Source organism: Triticum urartu, chromosome 7 (genome assembly GCF_003073215.2).
Source record: "Triticum urartu cultivar G1812 chromosome 7, Tu2.1, whole genome shotgun sequence".
Lineage (NCBI taxonomy): Eukaryota > Viridiplantae > Streptophyta > Magnoliopsida > Poales > Poaceae > Triticum > Triticum urartu.
Window position 1 is genome coordinate 283484441 of NC_053028.1, and position 22543 is coordinate 283506983.

A 22543-nucleotide genomic window follows, 5' to 3' on the forward strand; every position below is an offset into this window, starting at 1 on the left:
AAGGTGCCAGAGGTGTACGACCTGTATGCCATAGCCCACACTGGCCCTTACAAGAAAGTCAAGGCATTCTCTGCGTCTGACCTCAATGATCCAAAGAACTTCACCAACATCTCCGCCCATGACAAGCTCGTGCAATATAGAGATCAGGGGAAGGCGAGGAAAGGGGAGGACTTTAACCCGAGCCAGGGTCCCATTGATACAGAGTTGCTGATGATATCTGGTGGCGGGAGGTCCCATGGCTCCATAGCCATGGGAGATGGACTTATCCGATGTCCTAGCACTCTCCCGGAGATCAAGGCGCGCCAGTCGAGCTCCGCTCCTGAGATAAGGCCTCGTGAACGGCCAGTCCAACTCGCCTTCAAGGTTAGTTATACGTACTCAGCTATCTTTCTCCATTACATTATGTGCGCTTCCATCAATGATTACAAATGGTCATGTGAGTGGTGTTGCAGGCTGCTGTACAGAGTGAGAGAGATAGAACGGAGAAACTTCTGGCGGAGGCGGCGGAGAGGCAGCGGGAGTTGGAGGAGAGGACAACAAAGATGTTGGAGGAGGAGAGGGCACGGAATGACATGCAGGCAAGGGCCATGTACGAGCTCCTTGTGGTAAGTTTCTTCTGTAGATTACTTGCTAGTCTTAACATTTGAGTCTCATTACTAACTAGTATGACTCTGTTGTGAAAACCAAATGTGCAGTCTGTGTGCGAGAAGTCCGGTCAGACCGCTCCGCCGATGCCAGTGATTGCTCCTGGGAGCACGATGAGTTTAATTTGAATGGACATTACTTGCTAGTCTTAACATTTGAGTGTCATAATGCTAACGAGACATTGGAAATGATCTTTGGTGCAGCTTAACTCCAGAAACGCATCGCACGATCCTTCTCCAGCTACCGGCGCGAGCCAGCCCGCTCCTACACCTCCGTGATCACGGTAAGTTTCTCTAGTGTTTTGCTTAACAAATGCATAAAGACCTAGACTTACCTTTATTTCCTCCAATATGCTTACCATAATGACCTAGAGTTAGCTTCTTTTCCTCCAAAATGACTTAATAAGCTTACTGACCTCATAAACCATCCATTTTACCTAAGTTAGCTCTAAAACGATATGTACTTAGCTTACTTATGTCAAAAATTGCATAATTAACTTAGTTAGCTCATAAAAGATCCATTTTACCTAAGTTAGCTCTAAAATGACTCATTTTACCTTAGTTAGCTTATAAGTGATCCAATTTATCCAAGTTAGCTCTAAAATGACCCATTTTACGTAGATTAGCTCCTAAATGATCCATTTTACCTACGTTAGCTTTAAAATGACCCATTTCACCTAGGTTAGCTCCAAAATGACCCATCTTACCTGGGTTAGCTTATAAATGATCCAGTTTATCCAAGTTAGCTCTAAAATGACCCAATTTACCTAGAGTAGCTCCTAAACGATCCATTTCACCTAAGTTAGCTAAAAACGATCCATTTCACCTAAATTAGCTCTTAAATGATCCATTTCACCTAAGTTAGCTCAAAAACGATCCATTTCACCTTAGTTAGCTCAAAAACGTGGCATTTCACCTTAGTTAGCTCATAAACGACCCATTTCAACTAAGTTAGCTCATAAATTATCCATTTCACCTAAGTTAGCTAAAAAACGATCCATTTCACCTTAGTTAGCTCAAAAACGATCCATTTCACCTTAGTTAGCTCATAAACGACCGATTTCAACTAAGCTAGCTCATAAATGATCCATTTCACCTAAGTTAGCTCATAAATGATCCATTTCACCTAAGTTAGCTAAAAAATGATCCATTTCACCTTAGTTAGCTAAAAAACGATCCATTTCACCTTAGTTAGCTCAAAAATGATCCATTTCACCTTAGTTAGCTCAAAAACGATCCATTTCACCTTAGTTAGCTCAAACACGATGCCCTTCACCTTAGTTAGCTCATAAACGACCCATTTCAACTAAGTTAGCTCATAAACGATCCATTTCAACTAAGTTAGCTCATAAACAACCCATTTCAACTTAGTTAGCTCATATATGATCCATTTCACCTAAGTTAGCTCATAAATGACATATACTTCTTGTTCTAGTCTTCTTCTTGTTCTATTCACCTATTTCTAACTTTCTTATTTACCATTTTGCAGATTTCACTCACTTCATGGAAGCTAGCTTGCTATGATGGAGTGCTTGCTTTTTCTTTGCTAAAACTTTGCATTGTATCTAGCTTGCTATGATAGAACTTGCTATGTTGATGAAACTTTGCTATGTAATATGTATATGGAACAATGTGTATGGATGGAACTTGCTATGTTGATGAAACTTTGCTATGTAATATCTACATGGAATTATGTGCTGGATATGTGATATGTTTGCTGTTAAATATATCTATATATGTCATATATATTTGCTGTGAAAATTGTTGGATTAAAAAAACAGAAAAAAAGAGACAATATGCAGGCTCTTTGCCGTCTGCCACCGACGGCAAAGGGCTCTTTGCCATCAGCAGCCGATGGCAAAGAGGCCACGTGGCACGCAACTGTGCTTCCTGGGAGGCTGACCAATTTGGTCAGTTTGCCTACAGTGGCTGACGGCAAAGGCTTTGCCGTCGGCGGCGGACAGCAAAGAGTAAAAACTTTGCCTACAGTGGTGGACGGCAAAGGCCTGCCGTGTAGTGACGTCGGCTGACATCATTCGGCGGACGGCAAAGGCCTTCCGAAGTTTGCCGTCAGCGGCGGACGGCAAAGGCCTGCCGTTAACCATCTAACGGAGTAACAGCGCATTTATTGCCGTCTGCACTCTTTGCCGTCCGCTGCTGATGGCAAAGGCCCCTTTGCCGTCAGTCGCCCAAAGCAGACGGCGAAGTAGCTCTTTGCCAAACCTTACTTTGTCGTCCCCGTTTGCCGTCCGTGGCAGACGGCAAAGACCTTTGCCGTTAGCCATCCATGCCTTTGCCGTCTGTCGTGGCAGATGGCAAAGTAGCTGATTCCTGTAGTGTCATGCTGAACATGTAGAGAAAAAGAGAAGAGTTTTGCGTGGCAATACAATTTCATGCAGACATCCCTCCATGGTGGGTTCAATGGCAAACCCTCCCCACCCCTCTCCAGATTTTAATCCAGAGGAAGATATCTGTTCTGAGGCGGATTCAGATGCCGCTGACCACTCCTATTTACCCCCCAAGGTGTTTGCTCTACCTTAGCATGATGATGTTAGTCATATGATGCATATGTTGCCTTGCAGTGCCAACTTTTGACATCATATATGTCATCTGCTTAGTTTAGACATGTTCTGTAATGCCACCTGTTTAGTTTCTATATCTTATATGGGAATAATGCAGTCTCATGTCTTTTAGCCAGCCATAATATATGTGAAATGTGCAATGCCATCCTGTTTAACCAGGCATCATATATTTGAATGATATCTTGCCCATCCTTTTCTTCATTACAATTCCATTTGTCGACAATGTTTGTACATTAAACTACTCTTCATGTGAATCAGCCATTTGGGTGGGAGATGGAAAAGTCTGGAGTGAAAACAAGGCCTTTACAGCAGACAGTGCTACCTGTCGAAGCAGATCTCTTGTTGGGTCCCGGTAGCTCCTCAGAGATGGATTCAGAGACAGATGACCAGTCCTATTCCCCCACTGAGGTGTTTGCTCTAACTTGGCATGGTTATACTGCTCATATCATGAATACGGTGTCTTGCATTGCATAGTTTAGACATCATATACACAATATTCAACACCATGTTCTTAGTTCAGACATCATATCGAATGCCCTCTGTTTAGCATATAAATCACATATGTGAATTAAATGATGCGATCCTGATTACTTAGATAACATGTAGGTGAATTATGTCATGCGATCATGTTTAGTTATTCATCATATCTTTGAATTATGTTATGCTATGCTATCCAGTTTAGATAGACATCATATATGTGAAAATATGTCATGCTATCCGTTTTAGTTAAACAATATACATGTCAACTATTTCATGCGCTCTTTTTTCCACACTATCTATTGCATTTGTCTCTCATACAATGTCTGTACATTCAACTATGTTTCCTGTTTATCAGCCATTTGAATTGGAGCGGGTGATGCCAGTATCTAGTGGACTAAAAACATGGTCTTCAAATAAAATAGTGCTACTTCTTGGTGGAGATAGCACCCCGGTTGTACATGCACAAGAACCAGCCCTACCACACATAACCCAAACTCTCGTAGATTGTACCCCTACTGCGATGGACAGAGAACGAGCTTCACCCAATGTAACCCCAACCCCAGCCGATAGTAACCCAGTTTCTGTTGACACAGCACCATCTCCACCACAGAGCTCCCATACAAGAGCAGTTAGTAAGGTAGCTCCAGTGCCCAAAGGGCCAGTACTATCACGGCGAACCCCAACTCCACCAGTTAGTACGCCTATTCCTATGGAGGAAGCACAACCAGCTAGTCGTAGTTTAGCATCTATCGCATTTGATGTTGTTAAATCATATGTGCGTATCTTCCCATCTTGGAAATATTCTACTGAAGATGAAGGAAAATGCCAGTTGCATGTGTTTGTCCAGGAGTTATGTGTAAGTAATGTTATTCATGGCAATTACTTTGCTTCGTCCCATACATCCTACCTCCATGATGGTTATAATACAGCAAATTTTCCCAATTTTCTATATAGAGAAGGACCGATTTGGAAACTCACGATGAGGTAACCTGTTCTAATACCTCTGCTATCTTCAAGAATGCTTGGTGGCAGTATCGGAATTACCTGAAGAAAACGTACTTCACCAGCAAACAAACTCATCAAATTCCCTTACGTTCTCCTGAGACACATTTACTGGACGATGACTGGGAACGCCTTGTTCTGTATTGGTCCCGAACCAAGAATGTGGTAAGGTCTATGAGCTCATTTTCTATTTTTAAGTATTATATTCTTGCATCTTACTGTACTCTGTTCATGTAGAACAAGTGCCTAAACCTGAAGAACAATTGTTCTAATTTAAGATTCCATTGCTATCATTGTTCAAAAAAGCGCTAGGTGTTAATTGTGTGTTTTGCCACTGCCTTGCGCTTTACTGACCAAAGCGCATGCTTATGCGCAGTTATGCACAGATTATGCGTAGTTATGCGCAATACGTTTTGCCAACGCCTAGAGCCTAGGCGTGCTTAAGCGCTCGCTTCGGCGCACCTTTTTAAACTATGATTGCTTTGCTCTTTTATCACTGTATTTACTCATACAAACTTATTTTTAAATTGAATGATCCAATCGAAACTCCAATGGCATAGATGGTATATTCACGCATGTTTCTTTAACAGGTTTGCTCTTATCAATAGCTCTGTTGATTTCAATTTCAATTGTGTATACAGTTGACTTTCATATCATGCACATTACTAGCATCACAACAGAGCCAATAGTGTTGTTGTACATGTAGACCCGTGGTACCCATCTGAAATCTTGTTGTGCCGTGTTGTTTCCCACGCTTTGCATTCTTTCACTGCTGCTTTGTCTTGAACTGATATGATTTGAACCGTGTCTCTATTTTGATTTGGCAAGACAATGCAGTGACCATAGGACATAGATATATGTTTGTTTGATGCTTTTATTATGTACTAGTACTTGGCAATAGAAGACTTGGTAGTTTAATCCTGTCCACCTTACTAATGAACTGGTTCACCGAAATGAGTTTCATATACTAGTACATGCTAAACTTGTTATGTGTCTGCTTGTTTCTTCTTTTAGAATGCTGACAAAATATTGGGGAAGAGTGCCTTATTAAGCAATGGTAAAGGAAGTAATGCAGATAAGGTTCAGGATAGTGACACATCCTTGTTGGTCTCCAACAAAGCTGATAAAACAGCTAAGGAAGACTATCTTGAAGACATCGAGACAACCCCAAAGTCATGTCTTGGTTTAGTGTTCGAGTTATTGGCCACTACCGCTTGCACAAGCTATTCAAACTCACTGTCTGAATCAGTTCGGTTTCTTGAGTCTCAACTACAAGCTGAAAGACTTCGATCAGCTGTGCTGCGACAAGAAGTGGAAGGAATGCGGAAGTCCCTGGAGCATTCAGATGCATACTTTCTGGTTCAACAGCACGCGTTGGAGGATTTTAGCGCCAAACAGGACAAAGCTAATCAGCTTGCTATGCTTTATTCCCAGCATGGTGGATACCCAGGATAACGTTTCTTCAGCTCTTCTGAAGTTGTTTCAGTTATGCTCTTGTTTTGCTGCCGCGTTTATTTGCACTGGTGGCCAATTTTGATGGCCAGTGTATGTAATGTGCTGCTTTGTTCCCTATATTTGCACTGGTGGCGAACTTTGATGCCCAGTGGATGTAATATGTGTAATAGCGGTAATAGGCTAGCGTTAATTGCTTGCTTATTTATTTCCTTATTGTCTTGTTTAGTTGTTTGCTTGTAGTCACTGCAGTTCTTTTTCTGTTCTTTTCTAGTGGCCACAATAGCCTATTTTTGGTAACTAGGCCAAAATAATCATGGCAACACACGGACTGTTGTAACCATGGGCCTCCTTCAGGCCGTATGATCCATCGTCATTCAATACGGGCCTTACGATCCATGGTCCTTCTATGGGCTGTAGGGTCCATGGGCCTTCTACAGGTCATACGATCCATGGGCCTTCTACGGGCCGTACTATCCATGGGCGTCATACGGGTCGTAGGATCCATGGGCCTTCTACGGGGCGTATCATCATTTCACCAATCATGGGCCATACTATTCGTGGACCATAACGGGCCGTTAATAGGCCGTATTTGATAACTCCATGAAAACAGCCCAACGGGTTTTTTTGACATGAAAACGGCCCAACGTATTAACGGTCCACAAACGGGCCGACTGTAACGACGGGCTGAATTTGGCCCACAAGCAGAAAATGACAATAACGGGCCGTATGTAACAGAATGCTGCAAATGAGCCAAGAATCAATGGGCCCTGAGAAGGCCGAAAGATAACTTGGGCTTGAAACGGCCCAATGGAATAATGGGCCATTAATGGGTATAAAGTTATACACTGTTCATTACGAGCCAATTTCACCACGGGCCGTTAATGGGCCAAGAGTTACAAAGGTCCTCATATGGGCCGAAAGAAGTCATGGGCCACACATGGGCCAGAAGTTAAAACGGGCTGAATCATATTGGACGGCCCAGATGACGCTACTGGGCCTAATTCGGATAGGGTGTAACGGGCCCTAGGTTAGCGGGCTGTAAATGGGCTATATGCGAACATGTCGTTAACAGGCTTTCCGTGGGCCGGCCCGCCACCTTTTGACCAAGTCAAACGGGCCGGCCTTTTCACAGGAATGGGCCTCTGTTGGGCCGTGCCACATGTCGCCGTATCATAGGCGCCTTCGGTCCAATGAGCAGATGACATCTGTCCCAACGGTGAGCCGACATGTGTTTCCTCTAGCCAATGATGATTTTACACATGGAAAATCCCCATTGGCCGGGGCTGTTAATGGGTTATCGGATCCAAAACCCGACCCGATAGCTTAACGACGTTTTGTTACGGTGGATGCCACGTGTCGGTCATCCTTGACGAAAGCACTTCTGTGACGCGCGATTTATCTTCATGGAAGTGGACACTTCCGTGATGATAATTTTGGCAATGTCATGGAACACTTCTACGACAGCACAGGTATGACTATCTTGATTCTGTCATAAATTTGTCATGGATGTACATGCATGACAGAAAACGCGACCTACTGTGACAAACACATATCATCACGGAAGTGTATTTTTTTGTAGTGTTAGGATTCCCTTCATGCCGACACGAGGGAGGGGAGGGCTGCTAGCTACTTTCCACTTTGCTAGGTGAACCACGGTTGGGGGGCATGCATTCATAGCTTAGGATTCCCTTCATGCCGACATGAGGGAGGGGGTTGCTAGCTACTTCACACTTTTCTAGGTGCACCTCGGTTGGGGGGGGCATGCATTAATAGCTTAGGATTCCCTTCGTGTTGACATGAGGGAGGAGGGGGGTTGCTAGCTACTTCGCACTTTGCTAGGTGAACCTCGGTTGGGGGGAGGGGTATTCATTCATAGCTTAGGATTCCCTTCGTGCCGACACGAGGGGGGGTGGGGCAAGCAATACCATGCGCTTTGCAAGATAGGTGCCACATCGAAGTTGCATTTGGTATTTGAAAATCAAACCACCCTTTTCATACATAAATTTGGTCCACATGCAAGTGTGTTCGTGTTCTGACCCTTCCCGCGTCATTTTTCACCAAATTTATGAACATTAGACAAGTCGGATTATGCAACAGACATGGTTCACTCAAACTAAATGTGTGCCACGGCGGTGCCCCAATCACGCACAAATCTGCGCAGTAAATTGGGCTCCACTACGCTCCCCCTCTCAAAAATATATGCCCGCCTCGAGGGTTTTTCTGTTTCATAACACACGGTTGTTATCTCTGGACCGTGTGCGATGTTTCTTCTTCCGAACCCCGCCTGCATCCCTAGAAAATATCTGCCTACCTCGAGGGTTTTTCTGTTTCATAACACACGGTTGTTATCTCCGGACCGTGTGCGATGCACTATCATCAAAATTTTCAATAGCCCCGGCATTTCACTCCTGCGTTTGACTCCCGTGTAGTAAAATTTTCATGAAACTTGGCATGCTATCATGGAAGGGCACCCGACATGTTGTGGTATTTTTTGTGTCCATTTTGAGAGAAGGCGCACTCGAATAATGACAGCTAACAAAGGCATTTTGAAAAAAAATAGCTGCCACTTTAATATCTCAAACTTTGTATAATTCAAATCGTGTGTGTTCGGTTAACCATTCACGTGACGTCACGTGACTTGTTTTTAATGGCTATAGTTTTTAATGGCTCTTGATCGCAAACATTTTAGAAAGAACACCCGTATGCAAAGTGAGAGCAGGATTTGTGTATCTCTTGAACACAAACGGTTCTTTTGGATGACCCGTGTCAACCACATACAAACAATTTGGCGTGATTTGCATCTGTCATATTGGGTATGTTGCCATTTGACAAACTAGAAAGATTGATATTTGTTGATATAGTAACATTGGCATTTGCCAACCTTGTAACACTGCGATTTGTCAAAATATGAAGCTAAAAATCACTAGCAGTATCTATTTTTTGCAACTAATATTTAGTAATTAAGCATAGCTGAAGGCGAGGAGGAGTGTTCAGCTAGGCGTGTAGCAGGCGGTGCAGTACTATTCAATTTGACAGCGGGCGGCGCAGTTCTCGATACGGCTTTAATGCAGACGAGGGAGAGGGTAGCGGTTTCCGAAATGTTGAAAGGCCAATGATCACATCCTCCTTCAATTAGCATCATGTGAATGCACGAGGGAAGTAATGGGAGGACGACCGGGAAAAGAGGCAGCATGATGTGAATGCAACGCAGTTTGCACTCATACAAAGGCACCGCTCCATTCCAATGCATCTACCACATCATACACACCAAAGAATTTGCCTAAGCATCTACACTAATAAGCGCAAGAATGCTCACTCCAGACTCATGGCGGTGATGCGCGCAAGCGGCCAGTAGCTGTGCCAGATGGTCCACGACGCCGGCTTGCGACATGGCACCGTGGATCGTCTCCACACGGTGTTGTCGACCTGCTGGTGGATGGCCGCCGTCGATGCCAGCTACGACTCTCAATACGACCAGATGATCGTTCGCACCACCAACGGGTTCACCATCGTCAAGAAGCTCACAGACGATATCGTCGTACTCTTCCAGCCCGCGCGCCCGGGCTCCTCATTGCCTGCCATCCTAATCGACCTCCATGGTCGGAACCTCTTTCAAGCACTGGTGGCCCTGTGACTGCCCACCGATGCCATGAAGAATGTCCACCTGGAGATCGCGCTCGCCGCGAGGCGCCTCGCCCTGCAAGAAACCGACCTACACATCCATGTGTACGAGCGAATCAATTACATAGGTATCTACAAGGCCAGCGAGGACACTACGACGTTGGCCTTCTTCAACCGGCTGGAATCCTTTGATGCCATTGATGAGAAGCACCTTGTAATGCCCTCGATGCGGCTATAGCTCCCACGTGTCGAGGCACGACTTAGAGGCATAACCGCATTGAAAGCAATGTCGCAAGTTAGGAAATCTTCACAACATCCCATGTAATATAGATAATAAAAGGGGAGATACATAGTTGGCTTACACTCGCCACGTCAATCAAAGTACATAAATAGCATTACAACATTCAAACACTCATGGCCCGACTACGACGCCAAAATGAAAGATAAACCCAACAAGCGACACGGTCCCGATCACCCCAACTGGGCACCACTACTGATCATCAGGGAAAGACATGTAGTATTGGCGTGAGTCCTCGTCGAACTCCCACTTGAGCTCAAGCGTGTCATCTGGAACGGAATCATCAGGCCCTGCATCTGGTTTGGAAGTAATCTGTGAGCCACAGGGACTCAGCAATCTCGCACCCTCGCGATCAAGACTATTTAAGCTTAATAAGTAAGGCAAGGTGTAATATATGTGGAGCTGGGGCAAGCGACTAGCATATATGGTGGCTAACCTGTTTGCAAAAGAGAGCGAGAAGAGGAGGCAAAGAGCGAACGGAAAACTAGAGGGCAACCTGCGGCAAGCATTACTCCAACACCGTGTTCACTTCCCGGACTCCGCCGAGAAGAGACCATCACGGTAACTCACACTGTTGATTCATTTTAATTAAGTTAAGGTTCAAGTTATCTACAACCGGACATTAACAAATTCCCATCTGCCCATAACCGCGGGCACGGCTTTCGAAAGTTCAAATCCCTGTAGGGGAGTCCCAACTTAGCCCATGACAAGCTCTCACGGTCAATGAAGGAATAGACCTTCTCCCGAGACATTCCGATCAGACTCGGTATCCCGGTTCTACAAGACACTTCGACAAGTTAAAACAAATCCAGCAACACCGCCCGAATGTGCCGACAAATCCCGATATGAGCTGCACATATCTCGTTCTCAGGGCACACTCAGATGAGACTAGCTACGAGTAAAACCAACCCTCAAGTTGCCCCGAGGTGGCCCCGCAGGCAGCACAGTCGGACCAACACTCAGAGGAGCACTGGCCCGGGGGGGGGGGGGTTAAATAAGATGACCCTCGGGCTCCGGAAACCCAAGGGAAAAAGAGGCTAGGTGGCAAATGGTAAAACCAAGGTTGGGCATTGCTGGAAAAGCTTTAATAAAGGCGAACTATCAAGGGGTTCCCATTATAACCCAACCGCGTAAGGAACACAAAATCCGGGAACATAACACCGATATGACGGAAACTAGGGCGGCAAGAGTGGAACAAAACACTAGGCGAGAGGCCGAGCCTTCCACCCTTTACCAAGTATATAGATGCATTAAGATAACAAGATAATATAATGATATCCCAACAAGTAAATATTGTTCCAACAAGGAACGGTCTCCAATCTTCACCTGCAACTAGCAACGCTATAAGTGGGGCTGAGCAAAGTGGTAACATAGCCAATCAACGGTTTGCTAGGACAATGGTGGGTTAGAGGTTTGGCATGGCAATTTGGGAGGCATGATAAGAAAGTGGTAGGCATCGTAACATAGGCATAGCAAAAGAGCGAGCATCTAGCAAAGCAAAGATAGTAGTGATTTCGAGGGTATGATCATCTTGCCTGCAAAGTTGTCAGAGTTGACTGGATCCTCGAAAGCAAACTCAACGGGCTCCTCATTAGCGAAATCGTCTGCCGGCTCTACCCAAACAAGACAAACAAACAACAAGGACACAATCAACCACGTGCAAGGCTCAAACAATATGATGCAAAGATGGTATGCTATGCGGGATGCAATATGTGATGCATATGCAAGATTTGACAAGGAACGAATGAACCTGGTCTCAACTTGGAAATCCAACTGTCCCACTGGAAAGATGAGATGAAATTGCTTGAAAACGATATAAAGAACGCCGGAATCGGAGTTACGGTTAGGAAATGGCAAGCAATTCAAATATGACCATGTTCTGCGGTTTACAGCAAGTAGCCATCTAAATGCAACAAGATGAATATGATACAGCACCCAAACATGGCATCAAAATACATGGCAGGGATCCATTCATGATGCTTAACAAAAGACTAGCACTTAGCTACGGCCAATTCATCCATTAACAGGTTCAAACAAGCATGACAAAAATGCATTTGGTAAACAGATTTCAGACTTAGTGAAATTAACACTTGTCTGGAATTTCAGATCAGATAGCACTCTTTGGAGCATGAAAACAATATGCTACATGACCTGAACATGGAAAAGTAAAGCATGGCATGGAGCTACTCAAAGAGCTTAACAAAAGTCCCTTAGTGACCTTGAGCCAAAAGGGATCAGAAAATACATTTCCAAGCATGTGAACATGGCAAAAACATAATCAGTTCTCAGACTTAGTGAAAACTGGAGCATGCTGAAACAGATATCAAGTAGGCATGTTTACGAGCTCGATGCACTCACTAAAAAGCATGTCATGACAATCTAAGCATACACCCATCAAGAATACACATTATACAAGCTAGAAATGGCAAGAACAATAACATAACATGCACGGATCAACTACAACATCCTCGGCAAAATTGCTAACAAGTAGACAATTTGCCCACATTCACGAAATGACAAAAGTAAAGCTCGATTGACTCAAGCTAGATTGCTCCATAATTGCAAACAAAGACATGGATGGATAGAGCACTACAAGATTAACAAAACATCCTTACTGATCATCCTCAAAAGAGGCATGGATCACTAGGAAACAACATGAACATATGGCATAATGAGCTAAACAGATCAAGGACTTAGTGGAAATGCTAAGTCCCTAAAATCAGCATTAACGAATGCACCACTTTGCAAGATTGTGCTAGTCACCACACACATCAGAAAAATACATGGATTGCACCTCTGGATAGATGGCAAAACATATAACAAAACTCATGAAGAGCTCAGGGGCATATCATGCACACAATAATCATGGCAAAAATGACAATACCTAATTGGAGCAGCAGATCTGACAATTATCTCAAATAGCACTCTTCCAACAACATTTCGGGCATCAAGATGAACTCAAATGAAAATGATACAATGAGATGAAATGATGTAGTCTTTGAGATGAACATTTTGATATGCTATATGCCCAAAACGGAGTTACGGGTGCAAAGTTTCGACATGATGAACATGAGCAAATAATTAGGGTTTCGTGGCAATAGTCAACCGAGGTGGATCTCAGATCCAGATCTGGCGCTTTTTTCGAGGATGGACGGATTTCTTGGAGCTCGCCGGAGACGGAGGGGGCCGGCCGGAGAGGGGCTTGGGGCGTGGAGGAGGACGCCGGAGAGAGGCGGAGCCGGTGGTGGCGGCGGTCGGGCGCGGCGCCGGCGCGTCGAGTGGAGGGGAAGGGCCGCCAGGGATGGAGCGCCCTGGTGGCGGCGCTCGCCGGTGGCGGTGGCGCGGCGACCGGAGGAGCTAGGTGCGGCGGCTCGGGGAAGCGAGGCAGGTCGGCGGACGATGGCGCGGCGGCTCGGGCGCGCGGGCCTCGGGGGCCAGCGATGGGCCTGCCCGGGCCGGCGGCGCGGGACGGTGAGGCACCACGTGGCAACTCCTGAGTGGCCGGGCGCGGCGGCGCGGGGTGTGTCCGGCGGGAGCGGACACGTCCGGCGGCGGAGGAGACGAAATTTTAGGGTTTCGGGGAAGAAGAAACGTGGATCTCGGAGGGGGTCTATAAATAGGCATAGAGGGAGCTAGGAGAGTCCAAATGAGGTGCGGTTTTCGGCCATGCGATCGTGATCGAAAGCTCTATATGATGGAGAAGGTTTTGGTGGGTTTTGGGAAAAAATGGAGGGGTGTTGGGCTGCAACACACACGAGGCCTTTTCGGTCCCTCGGTTAACCGTTGGAGCATCAAACGAAGTCCAAATGATGCGAAACTTGACAGGCGGTCTACCCGTAGTAAACCAAGGCCGCTTGGCAAGTCCCGGTCCAATCCGGAAATGTTTAATCCCCACACACAAAAGAAAGGTAGAAATGACCACCGGAGGAGAAAGGAGCACCGGAATGCAAAACGGACAACAGGGAAAATGCTCGAATGCGTGAGATGAACACGTATGCAAATGCAATGCACATGATGACATGATATGAGATGCATGACAACGATAACAACACACTGATACAAAAACCCGAATCCGAGAAAATAAAATAACTTAAGGCCGGAAACGGCAAGAGTTGGATTACATATTGGGTAAATCATATCCGGGGTGTTACACACCTTCACCTCGCCACAAAAGCTGTCTCTCTTTAGCCGTCGGTCGGTGGCCCGGCGCACTGAGTTGAGGAGGAGGAGGTTGTACATTGATGGATGCATCTTTCTTCTTGCCTCATTATATGCATCATTGTAACTAGTACTCCATCCATCAATTTATAAGTTGTGCCGCCAGTGTCTATCTCATTACTTCTTGATAATTCCATCTGTGGGTCCATGGTAGTTATCCTAGCTAGGACACTCATGTGTGATGCTTCCATCTATGGGCCCACGAGGCCATCGTCGATGCATGCATGCATCACTTTGACCTACATCGGGAGAGTTTTCTTAATTTCACCATCGATTACGATTCTTTTGGGTTGTACATATTACAGAAGGAGCATATAGTATGCGGTGAAGAGGGGGGAAGGGGACCATCATATGTAGTACACTTCAGGAACCTCTCTCTGTGTGGGTGCATGGTTTACGGTTTTTGGGGCATGTGGCACATCAAAGTTGTGCATTTTGGGTATTCAACATATATATGTTTGGACCACATGCAAAGCGGTGGTGGTTGTCCTCTCGCACCCAATTAATCGGTTATCAGCTATATCAATGCTTTCCATTTGTGGGCCCACTTGGTCCATCACTACTTTTTGCCTGACAACAAGAGAGGTTAATTTGAGTTAGGAGGGGATTATTATTTTTGCATGTAAGACGGTATATATATAGGTCATGCTCTGGGATGACATGCATGATACAGTTTGAGCACACACACATGCATGTGTATGCATGAATCCCTCCCATCGAGTCGAAGTGGTTAGTACAACGACCCGTCATGAACCGATATCGCTCTGTGTGGGGAGCTAGTGTACGATTTTTGACACACATGCCACATCAATGTTGTGAAATGGTATTCAAACATGCATGCATGCATCACCTCTATAGATATGCATGTAGTGGTTGCCTTCGAATCGTACACTCTCTCACGTGGTTATCAGCGACAAGCCTATATATTCGTGGACCCCTGTGGACATCCATGATCACATTGAGCAACAACAAGATAGGTTACCATGGCGGATTCTTCATTTGGTTCGTGTTATCATAGTATAGGTCATGGTGAGATTCAGACCTTAAGTTTGAGCGCATATACTATGCACGCATGCATGTATGAATCCCCGTCGCTGGCTTGAAGTGTGGTGTAACATACATATGCATCGTCAACCTAACCCTCACTCAGTGTGGGGATTTCTAGTTCGAAATCACGGTGCCACATCAAAGCTGTTCCATTGTTACTCAAAAACACACCTCTCCATATGTATGTTTGGGCCACACACATGCAGTGGTTGTCTTCGGGGACTAGCTACTTGCGTGATTATTGGCGAGCTAGCCCATGTCCGGGGTCGCATGGACGGCCATCACTTTGACCAATAACAAGAGAGAACTTGTACGACCAAGGTGGATTATTCTTGGTCCAGTTTACGATCCATCTTGGTGAGATATGCCTCTTTGGCCATCGACTAAAAGTGTGAGTGTGTGTGGGGGTGGGGGTTGCTACTTCGCACTTTGCCAGATGAACCGCGGTTGGGGGGCATGCATTCATAGCTTAGGATTCCCTTCATTGTGACACAAGAGGGGCTGCTATCTACTTCACACTTTCCTAGGTGAACCTCGGATGGGGGGGCATGCATTTATAGCTTAGGATTCTCTTCGTGTCGACACGAGGGGGGCTGATAGCTACTTCGCACTTTGCTAGGTGAACCTCGGTTGGGGGGGCATGCATTCATAGCCTAGGATTCCCTTTGTGCCGACACGAGGGAGGGGGCTGCTAGCTACTTCGCACTTTGCTATGGTGAACCTCGGTTGACGGAGGGCATGCATTCATAGCTTAGTATTCCCTTCATCCCGACACGAGGGAGGGGAGGGCTGCTAGCTACTTTGCACTTTGCTAGGTGAACCTCGGTTGGGGGGCATGCATTCATAGCTTAGGATTCCCTTCGTGCCGACATGAGGGAGGGGGGCTGCTTGCTACTTCGCACTTTGCTAGGTGAACCTCGGTTGGGGGGGCATGCATTCATAGCTTAGGATTCCCTTTGTGCCGACATGAAGGAAGAGGGGTGCTGCTAGCTACTTCGCACTTTGCTAGGTGAACCTCGGTTGGGGGGAGGGGCATTCATTCATAGCTTAGGATTCCCTTCGTGCCGACACGAGGGGGGGGCAAGAAATACCATGCGCTTTGCGAGATAGGTGCCACATCGAAGTTGCATTTGGTATTTGAATGTCAAACCACCCTTTTCATACATAAAGTTGGTCCACATGCAAGTGTGTTCGTGTTCTGACCCTCTCCCGTGTCATTTTTCGCCAAATTTATGAACATTAGACAAGTCGGATTACGCAACAGACATGGTTCACTCAAACTAACCGTGTGCCACGATGGGGCCCCTGTCACGCACACATCCATGCGGTTCAATTTCATCAGTACCAATTTCAACAATACCACTATGAATGACTACATTTGGTTGCTGCATCTTGTAGTTAACACGCCTTTCCATTTTTATTTAACAATAACTAGTGTACTTAGACCGGCACAATAGCAGTTTGAATGAATATGTTTGCTTGTTGTTAAATGTTAGGCCTGTTGCAGTTAACACACCTTTCCACTTGTTTTGCTTTACTAGCGTGCTTAAACCTGCACACTGAAGTTATCTTTTGGAGACTATTTTGTTTGCAATGGATAATTTTGGTTGATGTTTAGCCTGTTGTGCTTAACATGCCTATCGATGTACCTACACAGGAAAATTTTGGGAACGACTGTTGTTTTCCATCGAGGTTAGTTCCCATAGCTTATATCTTCTCACTGTTCAGGATATCGGTAGCTGGTACTGCTACCTCTTGAGCACTGCGTTGGATTTCCCCGAAGAGGAGAGGATGATGCGGCAAAGTAGCATAGGTATTTCCCTCAGTTTTTGAGAACCAAGGTATCAATCCAGTAGGAGGCTACGCACGAGTCCCTCGCACATAAAAACAATAGCTCAACGCAACCAACACGCTTAGGGGTTGTCAATCCCTTCACGGTCACTTACAAAAGTGAGATCTGATAGAGATGATAAAAAATATTTTTGGTATTTTCGGTATAGAGATGCAAAGTAAAAAGTAAAAGCAAAGTAGAAGCAAAGCAATAATAAAGTGATGGAGATTTATATGATGAGAACGAGACCCGGGGGCCATAGGTTTCACTAGTGGCTTCTCTCAAGAGCATACGTATTCTACGGTGGGTGAACAAACTACTGTTGAGCAATTGACACAATTGAGCATAGTTATGAGAATATCTAGGTATGATCATGTATATAGGCATCATGTCTGAGACAAGTAGACTGACTCCTGCCTGCATCTCCTACTATTACTCCACTCATCGACCGCTATCCAGCAAGCATCTAGAGTATTAAGTTAAAAACAGAGTAACGCCTTAAGCAAGATGACATGATGTAGAGGGATAGTTCCATGCAATATGACAAAAACCCCATCTTGTTATCCTCGAAGGCAACGATACAATACGTGCCTTGCTACCCCTTCTGTCACTGGGAAAGGACACCACAAGATCGAACCCAAAGCTAAGCACTTCTCCCATGGCAAGAACAACCAATCTAGTAGGCCAAACCAAACTGATAATTCGAAGAGACTTGCAAAGATAACCAGTCATACATAAAATAATTCAGAGAAGATTCAAATAGTATTCATAGATAGACTTGATCATAAACCCACAATTCATCGGTCTCAACGAACACACCGCAAAAAGAAGATTACATCGAGTAGATCTCCACGAGAGAGGGGGAGAACATTGTATTGAGATCCAAAAAGAGAGAAGAAGCCATCTAGCTACTAACTATGGACCCGTAGGTCTGAAGTAAACTACGCACACTTCATCGGAGGGGCTTGGATGATGATGTAGGAGCCCTCCGTGATCGATGCCCCCTTCGGTGGAGCTCCGGAACAGGCCCCAAGATGGGATCTCGTGGATACAGAAAGTTACGGCGGTGGAATTAGGTTTTTGGCTCCGTCCCCGACCGTTTGGGGGTACGTAGGTATATATAGGAGGAAGGAGTACGTTGGTGGAGCTTCGAGGGGCCCACGAGGCAGGGGGCGCGCCCTAGGGGGGCACCCTCCACCCTCGTGGCCGCCTCGTGGCTTTCATGACAGAGGGTCCAAGTCTCCTGGATCTTATCTAATGAGAAAATCACGTTTCCAAAGGTTTCATTCCGTTTGGACTCCGTTTGATATAATGTTTCTCCGAAACACTGAAATAGGCAAAAAAAATAGCAATTCTGGGCTGGGCCTCCGGTTAATAGGTTAGTCCCAAAAATAATATAAAAGTGGAAAATAAAGCCCAATATAGTCCAAAACAGTAGATAATATAGCATGAAGCAATCAAAAATTATAGATATGTTGGAGACGTATCGAGCATCCCCAAGCTTAATTCTTGCTCATCCTCGAGTAGGTAAATGATAAAAACAGAATTTTTGATGCGGAGTGCTACTTGGCATAATTTTAATGTAATTCTTCTTAATTGTGGTATGAATATTCAGATCCAAAAGATTCAAGACAAAAGTTCATATTGACATAAAATGATAATACTTCAAGCATACTAACTAAGCAATTATGTCTTCTCAAAATAACATGGCCAAAGAAAGTTCATCCCTACAAAATCATATAGTTTAGTCATGTTTCATTTTCGTCACACAAGAATGCTCTCATCATGCACAACCCCGTTGACAAGCCAAGCAATTGTTTCATTCTTTAGTAATCTCAAACCTATAAACTTTCACACAATATATGAGCGCGAGCCATGGAGATAGCACTATAGGTGGAATAGAATATAATGAGGGGGTTATGTGGAGAAGACAAAAAGGAGAAAGTCTCACATCAACGAGGCTAATCAATGGGCTATGGAGATGCCCACCGATTGATGTTAATGCAAGGAGTAGGGATTGTCATGCAACGGATGCACTAGAGCTATAAATGTATGAAAGCTCAACAAAAGAAACTAGTGGGTGTGCATCCAAATTGCTTGCTCACGAAGACCTAGGGCACTTGAGGAGGCGCATTGTTGGAATATACAAACCAAGTTCTATAATGAAAAATTCCCACTAGTATATGAAAGTGATAACATGAGAGACTCTCTACTACGAAGATCCTGGTGCTACTTTGAAGCACAAGTGTGGTAAAAGGATAGTAACATTGTCCCTTCTCTCTTTTTCTCTCATTTTTTGGGCCTTTTATTTTTTATGGCCTTTCCTTTTTTTGGGCCTTCTCTTTTTTATGGCCTTCCTTTTTTTATTCCTCACTTGGGACAATGCTCTAATAATGATGATCATCACACTTCTATTTATTTACAACTCAATGATTACAACTCGATACTAGAACAAAGATGACTCTATATGAATGCCTCCGGCGGTGTACCAGGATATGCAATGAACCAAGAGTGACATGTATGAAAGAATTATGAACGGTGGCTTTGCCACAAATACTATGTCAACTACATGATCATGCTAAGCAATATGACAATGATGAATGAGTCATGATGAACGGAATGATAGAAAGTTGCATGGCAATATATCTCGGAATGGCTATGGAAATGCCATAATAGGTAGGTATGGTGGCTGTTTTGAGGAAAATATAAGGAGGTTCATGTGTGAAAGAGCGTATCATATCACGGGTTTTGGATGCACCGGCGAAGTTTGCGCCAACTCTCAATGTGAGAAAGGGCAATGCACATTACCGAAGAGGCTAGCAAGGATGGAAGGGTGAGAGTGCGTATAATCCATGGACTCAACATTAATAATAAAGAACTCACATACTTATTGCAAAAATCTTCAAGTCATCAAAAACCTCGGCACTACGCGCATGCTCCTAGGGGGATAGATTGGTAGGAAAAGACCATCGCTCATCCCCGACCGCCACTCATAAGGAAGACAATCAAATAACACCTCATGTTTCAAATTTGTTGCATAACGTTTACCATACATGCATGCTACGGGACTTGCAAACTTAAACACAAGTATTTCTCAATTTCAAAACTACTCAACTAGCATGACTTTGATATTATTACCTCCATATCTCAAAACAATCATCAAGCATCAAACTTTTCTTAGTATTCAACACACTCATAAGAAAGTTTTATTATTAGTCTTGCATACCAAGCATACTAGGATTTTAAGAGAATTACCATCCTATTAAGACTCTCAAAATAATCTAAGTGAAGCATGATAGATCAATAGTTTCTATAAAACAAATCCACCATCGTGCTCTAAAAGATATAAGTGAAGCACTAGAGCAAAACTATAAAGCTCAAAAGATATAAGTGAAGCACATAGAGTATTCTATCAAATTCCAAATCATGTATGGCTCTCTCAAAAGGTGTGTACAGCAAGGATGATTGTGGTAAACTAACAAGAAAAGACTCAAATCATAAAAGACACTCCATGCAAAACACATATCATGTGGTGAATAAAAATATAGCTCCAAGTAAAATTACCGATAGAAGTAGACGAAAGAGGGGATGGCTTCCGGGGCATCCCCAAGCTTTGGCTTTTAGGTGTCCTTAGATTATCTTGGGGGTGCCATGGGCATTCCCAAGCTTAGGTTCTTGCTACTCCTTGTTCCATAATCCATCAAATCTTTACCCACAACTTGAAAACTTCCCAACACAAAACTTAAAGTAGAAAACTCGTGAGCTCCGTTAGCGAAAGAAAACAAAAGACCACTTCAAGGTACTGTAATGAAATCATTATTTATTTATATTGGTGTTAAACCTACTGTATTCCAACTTCTCTATGGATTATAAACTATTTTACTAGCCATAGATTCATCAAAATAAGCAAACAACACACGAAAAACAGAATCTGTCAAAAACAGAACAGTCTGTAGTAATCTGTAGCTAGAGCAAGATCTGGAACCCAAAAATTCTACAATAAATTGCTGGACGTGAGGAATTTATCTATTAATCATCTTCAAAAAGAATTAAATAAATAGCACTTTCCAAATAAAAATGACAGCAGTTCTCGTGAGCGCTAAAGTTTCTGTTTTTTACAGCAAGTTCAACAAGACTTTCCCCAAGTCTTCCCAACGGTTCTACTTGGCACAAACACTAATTAAACACAAAAAACACAACCAAAACAGAGGCTAGATAAATTATTTATTACTAAACTGGAGCAAAAAGCAAGTAATAAAAATAAAATTGGGTTGCCTCCCAACAAGCGCTATCGTTTAACGCCCTTAGCTAGGCATAACAAGCAAGAATAGATCTAGGTATTGCCATCTTTGGTAGGCAATTCTTCAATGAGGCATCTATCTCCCTTAGGAATTTTTTTCTTTCTAGTGATTATCAAACTCTTAGGCACAAGATCAAAAAATTCATTTGTAGCAATTGGTTCCTTAATGATAGCAAAAAGATTGGGATGAATACTTATAGATTAAAGATCCGCAGTTTCCTTACTAGATGATTCACCCTTATTTTTAGGAACATACATAAGCTTGGAAATTTTAGTAGGAGGACTTGGAGTATTCTTTACGGAAGAAAAAGCGGTTCCCAAGTTTGTAATGATACCCTCAAGTTTATCGATTCTAGTGGAATCTAGATTTATTTTCTCATTAACTATGGGTTCTTTTTCCTTAATATTTTTCAAAGTCATTCCTACCCTTGATCCATATTGGGTAATTTGATTGTGGATCTTTTTATCTAGATTTTCAATTAATTCAATGGTAGCAGCTTTATTTTCAATAATTTCAAGTCTTTGCATAACATGCTCCAAAGTCAACATAGTTCCTTTAACCAAAAGAGGTGGTGAGCCAAATAAATCTAACATGGCATTATAAGAATCAAAAGTATGGCTACCCAAGAAATTCCCTCCGGTAATGGTATCAAGGATATATCTATACCAAGGACTAGCACCTACATAAAAATTGCGGAGAAGAACTGAAGTAGATTGCTTCCTGGTAGATCTACTTTGAGCATTGCAAATTCTATACCAAGCATCTTTTAGATTTTCTCCCTCCCTTTGTTTAAAGTTTAGAACTTCATTCTCGGGAGACAACGGAGAAGATATGAGACTAGCCATAACGATAAGCAAACAAACTAACACACAAGCAAGCAAACAGGCAAAAAAGGCAAACAGAGAGGGAGGATAGAGAGAGAGAGGGCGAATAAAACGGCAAGGGTGAAGTGGGGGAGAGGAAAACGAGATGCAAATGGCAAATAATGTAATGCGGGAGATAGGGATTGTGATGGGTACTTGGTATGTTGACTTTTGCATAGACCTCCCCGGCAACAGCGCCAG